Genomic DNA, 8,956 nt, shown 5'->3' with positions numbered 1-8,956 from the left:
GAGGGTCAGGCATAGATCATAGTTGTTTTATTACTACTCTATACACATGCTTTCTTGTGAAAACATTCATTAATGTGAAAGAAATGCGGGGAATAGTGTTCCAGCGATAAACCTGGTCGGAAGGAGGAGTTTTATTTTCCACTGCTCGTCCTCGTTTCCGTTTTCTCCTGTCATTCTAAATCCATTCATTACGCAATATGCTTACGCGCCCCCGTGCGATCGCTAGAGGGCGCTGTTTCACTTCCGAATGAATAACCCCCACTCGGAGGCTCTTCTTCCACTGACCCGCATTCACCCTGTACTACACAACCAGGAGGGGGGAGGACCGCGCACAGAGAGCAAATAAACGCCGTGGAGCTCCGCTTGCCGTGAATTCTGCCCGTCCTGGGAAGATCCAGCGCTCCCGTCTCCACGCCTCTCTTGAGGCGGCTACCTACGGGGGGCAGCTATCAGCGATGTCGTAGAGAAGGCTATCAACCGGACTCGCCTGCGTGTTGTTTGCTTTATTTTCCACCCCCTTCCTGACTTCCTAGCCTTGACACCGGGCTAGATGTTGACGGCGCGGGAGGTGGCTTTGTACAAGTCGAGCATCGGTAAGTGTGTCACTACGTTGCATTTGCAGAATCAGGTGAAGGCTGCTTTCCGGGGCGGCGGTGGCCGGGACGCGAACGCTGTCCTCACGTCAACCCGGCGGCCCGCTTACTGTACCGTCCAATTAGAGGAATGAAAACAGGTCAGCGCCGCCGTGCGCACACGTCTGCCGGGTGTCATTAGCGAAAGCGAGCCGACCATGTGCTTCCGCGCCCGGACGTAGCGCGGAGAAACCCGGGCCGGGAGCGTCAAGGGTTCGCGGCGAGGGTTCGCGGCGAGGGTCGAGCGGGCGGTGTAGGATCGCAGCGATAAGAGAACCTGAACGTTGTGTCCTACATAGCAGAGTAATGACACCCAGCGGGGCACGCGGCGCTCGCGCGCAGAGGTTGCACGAGCGCGTCTTCCGCAAGTTTGTGCGCGTGAAAAAGTGTGACAAAGTTCAACTACAAGATCGGCGTTTGTTTTTGTTGTCTCTCTCTCTCTCACACACACACACACACACACACACACCACACACACACACACACACACACACACACCACACACACACACACCCACGCACAGAACATATTTAAGCAGCTTCCAAAGCATATGAGCGTGCTGTGATGTGCAGTAATGTGAATTTTGTTCGAGCTAGTTTACACTTCCGTGCCTCCATTTCTGTTAATCGTAGGTAATCCCTAATTAGTGGCGTGTGTGTGAGTGTGCGCGCGTGTGTATGTGTGTGTGTGTGTGAGAGAGAGAGAGAGCGACTTTTAACAGTACCCGAAGTCATCTGGTAGAAGGGGGCATACAGTCTGTGTATGCGCACACGCACACGGGCGCAGGCATGTCTAGGGGGCATTTCGTGTCACCAGTCAAATGATTGTGCACGTTATGTTGCTTTGGGGTAAAGCCAGAGTACCTGGAGAAAACCCACACAGGCTCCAGGCCCCTGAGCCTTGAATCACACCTGGAGACATGGTTGCTTTGAGCTGACTCATTAATAATTACAATTTTTAATAACATTTAACATTTAAATTGGATGTGTGTTTACTCTAATACGTTTTGCAACAACGTTTTACACTTTTGTGCCATAAAACTTTGCAGTCATGCACAAGTGCCTGTGAAATGTAGAAAAATGCTCATGCATAATGATTCTAGTACAGTACTTTTTGCCCTTTTGCTAAAAACAAACCCCACACAAACCCCAAAATATTATATTTGGAGATTTGGAGAAGTACTTTTTTTTAAATAAATGAAGTGTATGTAGTGCATGTTTCAGCTGTCATGATTTAACATTTGCTGTAGATTTGGCTCTATCAAAATTAAACAGATGGAATAAAATTGAATATGAGGATGAGAATTAATCAGATTAATTTTTTTCTATATAATCTGAACATTTGTTTAAAAAAAAACCTTGGAAAATGGAAGCAACATAGTCATAACATGAAGTTAAGCCAAGAACAACAGTTGAAAGACAGCAACAGTGTGGAACCTGTTATGCAGGTGTATTCATGTCTAAAGTGCACATAAATAATGATTATTATCATTGTTTAGTTAGACCCAATTATAGATTATAGTTGATAGGTTTTAAAGTAAATAGTGTCTAGAAAAATGAATAACAAAGAATTCAATTTTGAGTTTAGTATGACCCAAAAATCTGAATAACAGTGATTAAAAAAACACTGGATGTGTGAAAAATAAAGTAATAAAAAAAGAGAAAAGTAGGAAAATTGTTTGAAAACTAGTCAAAGTTTATGTTTAACCCCCTCCTGAGCGTGCTGAGGGAAAATATAGTGGAATATGGAAGGAAGCAAGGAAGCCCTATCTGTCTCTTTTCCCATTCCCGATATGTTTTGCACCAATTCTACGATGTTTTGTAAAACGAAGCGTCAATATGGCCACATACAATGTGACATTATCTCTTTCATCAGTGTCTGTGCTCACTGACATAATGGAAACAGATTATATGACTGTTGTCCTCCAATGTAAATTCCAGTGCAACTGATAACTGACTGGACCAGTTTAACTAGCAGAGAGTCTAAAGAAACGCGTACATACATACATACATACATACATACATACGTGTGTGTGTGTGTGTGTGGTGTGTGTGTGTGTTAAACCAGACATGACCTCCTTTGACCCCCCCTTCCCTCTGTTTACATTACTCATTGCTGAAAGGCTCTGTGGTAGTTTTCTGTAGCAGAGGCTGGATGCATATAATGGGGGAGGAGCAGGGTGGAGGGGTAGAGACAGGAAAATAGACTTCCCCCCCCCGGCTGTCTGAGGGAAAAGGAGTTACATAACAGGTGTGGAAGGAGCGGCTGCCAGGGTCCAGTGGGGCGGGTCACCTAAGGAGACAGACAGGACGTGGAGGATCACACCCACTCATGTCCAGGGGATCGTTACACACTTTGGGGTGATAACGTTCCCTTTTCCTATAAAGCACAAAATTTGGCTGGCGTCCGGTTCAGGGCCCTCGGTAGTTTCAGAAATCATGATTGAATAACAAGGCTCCCTTTATGAAACTGGACTTTTTTGTTTTGCACCTTATCTCCAGAACAAAATTAGAATAAGCTGTCTAAAAATGTTCTTGTTTGTCCCCAGAAAGGAACAATACTTTACACTGGTGTGGTTTTTGTTTTAAACTTGTCTTTAATCTCCTGGAACAACCGAAGTCAAAACGCCGCTCTGCCAGAAGCACGGACTACACCTTGTTTACAGGCAAATAAACGCTAACCAGAGAAAAAGAAGAGTCTAATGCCAACATGACTGGTTGGTGACAGGAGGGGGGTCACGCTACACGCCATCTGCAGGCGTGGCCGACTGCTCTGCTTAGGCTGTAAACATGTATCCAGAACTCATGCAGCATGTTTTTCATTGTGAACATACAGTGGGACCTCTACTTATGAAATTAATTGGTTCCGGAAGTTGTTTCGTAACCTGAAAATTACGTAAGTAGAGAAGCGTTTTCCATGTAAATGCCCTAATCCGTTCCAAGCCCCCAAAAATTCGGACATAATTCTTTTTATAAATCATAAAAATGCATCAAAACATGTAACAAATAGATGTTACAATTAGATTACTGCACAATAAATGTAGGAATTCAGTGCAAGGCTTCTCCAGGAAAAAAATGAACTTTATTACAGGCTAATCTTACATTAGCTGTCATTACTAGCAACGAACGTTAACACTTGTGGTAACATCGCTATCTAATGGAAAAACATACGAACACCCACAATAAATAAAAATTAAACGAAGGCAACGCTGGGATACACACAAACTGGTACATATTGACGTCCCTCCTAGCCAATGGGATGACAGGAAGATGCTAGGCGATAGCCAATGGCAGAGCAGCTACAAGCATGTTTGTGTTCGCTAAACTCCGCGAGCTGCGAGTAGCGGTAGCATATTTTTGCCTTTCGTATCCTGAAATTTATTTCGTAACAAGAGGAAATATTTTCCCGTTGAGACGTTTCGTAACCTGAAAATTCCGCATGTAGAGACGTTCGTAAGTAGAGGTCCCACTGTAGTTGTAAAGCAGAAAGGTTTGTTTGTGCGCTACTATGCAGTAAAAAACCAGAGAGAAAGCTGCTGCTGCTGCTCTGGGGCGCTTCCACATTTAATTTAAATCACAACAAAGCCAACGTCAGAGAACAAATCACAATCTGGGACCACATGAGGATGTATGTTAATGAGGCACGCTGCACTGTGCTTGACAGACCAGCGGTGAGAGCAGCGCTAAATAACAAAGCTCACGTTTCATCGGCCCCTTTTATGTCGTTGTCGCCCATTCAGGTCGAGTCTGAGACTCAGAGTCGGGCTGCAGCCGACCGCCTGACTGCAGTCAAAGTTCTCGCCCATGCCGTCTTCACCTCATGACATTTTAGACGCACAAAAGTTGCGTTGCCCACAGCCTGGACCGAGTCAGGTGCTCCAGTGGCGATCACCAGCCATGACATGACAGGAGAGCCTGAAAATATAGGTTTTGTTGCTCGTGATGTGACGAGCACGTAATCATTTAGCGGCCTGATATGACGGATGTTGCTCGTGTGTACTGTTGCGTTGTGCAACTTTAAGCTTGAAACGGCCACTGATCGAGTCAGCGTTTGTGTTTTCCCCAGCAGAATTGTGCCAGCTGCGAGAAGTGGGTCAACGCTCAATGCCACAAACAATAGATGGGAATCGTGTTTTGAAGGGAAAAACTTGGGGTTCCAAAATGAGACTTTTAATTGTTTAATTAATTAATTTCAGAACACCTTTTTGGATTTCTAAAGGAGAATTCCAAACTTTGACTAGCATTTGTTGGAACATCAACGCGGCTAAAGAGCGGGAAGTGTATATATTGACTGCCGCCCAGCATAAAATGACAAAATTGAAATGGAACATAATGGTGCAAGTAGGGCAGCCAGGTCAGCAGCCTCTATTAGGAAAAGCTTCTTGCACGTCATTGTCTCTGGCTGATTCCCAGCCAGCGTTTTCTCAGAGCCCTCCACGCACTGACATTAGCATCAGTTGCAACCCGCTGAGGCAGCGCAGCAGCGGGGGGGCGTGTATTTATATGCCAGGGCTGGAAGGTTCGCTGTCTATTTCAGAGTCTGGAGGAGTTGCCAGATCAGAAAAGTCCACCTGGAATGGTTGAGTGGTCTGTAGGAGGGCAACAAATGGAACTTTTTGCACCAGTCTGGTGTGATACCGCACTAGCACAACATTATAATACCTGGTACTAGCAGGGAGACTAATCAAAAAGATGAAAAGAAATTATTCTGTTTGTATTTTGTATATTTTGCATATGTGGAGGAAGGTCAGCAGCATTACTGAAGAATATTTGTTGTTGGCTCTCTGTGTGCAGAGTCTAAAAGAGGAGCATCTTTCCCAGGGCGTGTATGTTCAAGAGCAATAAAAAAACCCAAAACTGCTTTGCTGGGATGTCAGAACTCCCCCGACGCACAAACGTTCCCATACAGCAGCTAATGAAACACTTGTGGATTCTCTGGCCTGTAAAAGAACAGAGACCGGCATTAGGAGTGGCCATAACAGGAAGTGTTCCAGAGATTACATGAAAAGAACAGACTCCCTGCTCCCAGTGCTCTTCTGCGAGGAGGTCAAGGCCTTTATGGGGGGGGCTGGTGGTCTTGTGCAGTAAAGCTCTCATCATAACTAAAGGGTCCTGTTTGTCTGCTGCTCTCTGAGGGACAGGAAATAGATAGAAGGAAGAGATTCGGTGCTGGGCTTGAAAACAGAAGCTGCTGTGAGCGCAGCAGTGTAGAGAAAATGTGTTCTCCGCTTAAAAAAGCACTGATTTCTGAAGGGATAAGACTAATTACAGCGAATATTTTAAATACTTCTGAGGAGGCTTGAACACTGTAAATGCTGATTGGCTGCGTAGCGGAAGTGAACTGTATCGGATTATTGGCTGGACACCTGTCGCTCATCGAGTTATGCAAAAATCTAAATTCTGACAGGGTTGTCGCAGCATGTCATCCTGGATCGAACTGACCTGCAAACGACCCAGAAATTAGCCACCCCCGTCAAACCGCTGAGCTGCCGGGTGTCATTGCTGTAGCTACCTGTCGCTGGACACAGTCGTTGACAGGATGAACACAAAGCTGATATCTGATACCATCGACAGGAACTCTAACACTGAGGCATTTTTTGCAAAGGAAAATGTTCAAAAAAGGTTTTATTAGACAATTTCTTAGTAGTCTCATCACTGTAGCAAAAGACTCAAATGTGGGTCGTCACAATCTGGACCTGTTGTGGAATCTAAATGAAGTCAAAACAACGTAACACTTTCACAGCGATCGTGTCATGTGACACTGGTAATCTAGACTGTTTTATTAGTTTGTTTTCGCTGTCCAAAGGATTGCAGGATTAGCCTCAAGCCAGCAGCTTTATTTGTTTTACCACAAACGCCACATCGCAAATGCACAAACTCTAGCTATAGTTAGCTGATTAAGCGTGTTCTCCTTTGTTTCTATCTGGGTCAAAGCTGTATTCACTGGGAGGTCTAAAGCAGTAGTCTTTATCCGGGTTGTAGTGATGTGAGTTGAGGAAATAATCCCGATTCCAGACTGACGTGGCGTGACTGGAGGTTATGGCTGACCTTATAAACGATGCAAACGTCTAGATCCTGGATTTATCTTCTCTCCATTTGTTTAAAAGAAGACCACTATTACAAGTGTAATGTGTTGTTCAGGTTACGTTGAGTTGTCAGTGATGATCCCAGTGGATAATGAGAAGAGTCTTGGACTTGGTGGAGTCTTTTAGAATGTTTCCACCACAAAATTCCTTTGATTTCTCAAAGTAAGTGCGTATCAAGCATGTTTTTTTGGTTTAATTTACTGAACGTGTACCCTGGGATTCACCCTGATTTTCTTGTTTTGCTATAACAAGGAAAAATAAATGTTTTGTAAAGCTGCCTTAGCTTCGCCATTGTGTTTAATGTGCTGCGTGTCTGCATCGGCACGATTAAAGCAGCTGCTGTGGAATGATTGACGATCGTGATAGAAGCAACTCAGAATTTCCTCGCAGCGGAGGATTCACGAAGAGTTTCTGAACCGACGGAATAAAGGATTTTCTGCGTTAGCTAGACGTTAACTAGCTTCCCTTTTGAACAAATTCAGCGCTACTCGTGTGAACGAAAGATAAACCAACCGCTGTTTCTGCAACAAGCTGAACATAAAAAGAAGCCAAGCATTTGATCATTTTTTCCTTCCCCTTTTAAATTTTAAGCCAGATGTCGGGGCTGTATTTCTGTTTCAGTGAGGACGCTGTTGTTTGCATCAGAGCACCCCCTGCTCTATCTGCATTGAAACAGGTTGCTTCTTTTCACCTCTTTGAGGTTCCCTGATTATGGTTGGAGGACAGAAACTGTCTAATCTCTCAGTACAGGTACCGGATGCTTAATTTAGCAGTCACAGCTGCCTTCATGTATAAATGATTTAATGTACATCCTGAGCGGCAGAGCTCTAGGCCAGCCCGTAGACTACAGGTTTCAGGAGTTTAAATCCTGTTAAATCGGGTTAAACCAATTAACTAAGAGTTTAACTAAAATCAACGAAAGGCAGGAATTAGTCAGGTCTGCAGATTTATCACCGACTTCATTTATTTCGAGCGTCGGTCTGTGGTAGCAGTAGTTATTCCATGCGGTCTGTAGGTGAGCTCAACGTTAAGGGAGTGGGCGTGTCACGTGGTGGCTGCAGGGCGCAGCACCCTACTGCAGGGTGTCAACAGCAGCATTCTTCTGAGCGTTGACAGGAGAAACCCGGGGGCGTTTTTGCTCTGAAAGCTTTTTAATTAAGTACAGACACATGACTTGAACTCCTAAGCTGTTTTCGTAATGTCCTCAAAAACAACGTATGTTGTACGTACAGGCTGCATCATAACCGGCTCACGCAGGCGTGTTTTTAGGATCAGTTCAAGTCAAACTGGATCACTTGTTTGGCTTGGAGAGCTTTACAGACTGCAGTTGTGCCACTGGCTGTCACACAGGAGATCCTTAGAGATCCGCTCTCTGCAGTAGATCCCACGTATGAGTTTAGCATTAGTTTTATAGCTCTGCTCCAGATGTCCTCATACAGAGCTCTGGGCCACTTGACCCTCAGATCTTGATAGACCATATCCGGGATCTGCAAGGCTGGAAAACAAGACAGGCTCCAGCAGTAACGTGCACATTCGTGTGACAAGGGATAGAGGACGTGGGGGAAGAGGGAGAGGTGCAGGTGCATCACAGAAGAGGGTTATTAGCGTGGTTTTAAAAGTGACACTGTGCAACATGGATCAGGAATGGGAGCCGGTCCCAGAGAACCAGGATAGCTGACGGCTCTGCCCCCTGTACTCCTTTTGGAAACTGTAGGACTCGAGTTAGATGATAAGGAGCTCCAAGTTTCTGGACTAGCTGTAGAGCCTCTCACAGCTCCTAGTGACCAGTAGCAGTGAACTATAGTCAACCAGCCTGGGAGAAATGAATGCTTGGACTAATCTCTGCATCACTTTGGGACAGGAAGTGCCAAACTTCAGCCAGAAGGCAGACCATCACCTCTGTGTTGTAGAAGTATAACTGGACCTTAAAGGGATAATAAGATGTGCCTGTTAAAGCAATAAATGGTTCTTTTCTTTCCTTCACATCTCCGCCTCAACACCATCACCAATGTTGACGCAGGCGACCGTCTATGACCGCAGTGTTGCAGCCTCGCTCCACTTCCCACCAATGTTGGAAATGACTAGTGCTTGTTTGGCTTCATTAGTCATGCTGGGTGAACCGACAGAGCGGCGCTCACTGATTTTATTTCAGTGCCAGAAGAGCAATTCGCCGATGAAACGCGCGGCCGTATCTCTGGAGATCAAGGGGAATTGGCGTAACGTTTTCTTGCAAGTCTCC

The 8,956-nt window shown here is 45.3% G+C and overlaps 1 protein-coding gene across 3 annotated transcripts in view; it reads left to right on the top strand.

Moving 5' to 3' along the window:
• Positions 1-268: 268 nt before the first annotated feature.
• The window catches only part of LOC130515208 (thyroid hormone receptor alpha), a 55,007-nt gene continuing 46,319 nt past the window's right edge, over positions 269-8,956 (top strand). For 2 of the 3 annotated variants that reach the window (XM_057015351.1, XM_057015350.1), the window contains exon 1: positions 270-593. The gene's annotated coding sequence lies outside the window, so the exon portion shown is untranslated. Of the gene's footprint in view, positions 594-8,956 lie in introns of all 3 variants that reach the window. The other variant, XM_057015353.1, reaches the window with a different exon arrangement.

This window comes from Takifugu flavidus, chromosome 18 (assembly GCF_003711565.1).
Source record: "Takifugu flavidus isolate HTHZ2018 chromosome 18, ASM371156v2, whole genome shotgun sequence".
In the NCBI taxonomy this organism is placed as follows: domain Eukaryota; kingdom Metazoa; phylum Chordata; class Actinopteri; order Tetraodontiformes; family Tetraodontidae; genus Takifugu; species Takifugu flavidus.
This window is presented reverse-complemented; position numbering and strand designations above follow the sequence as displayed.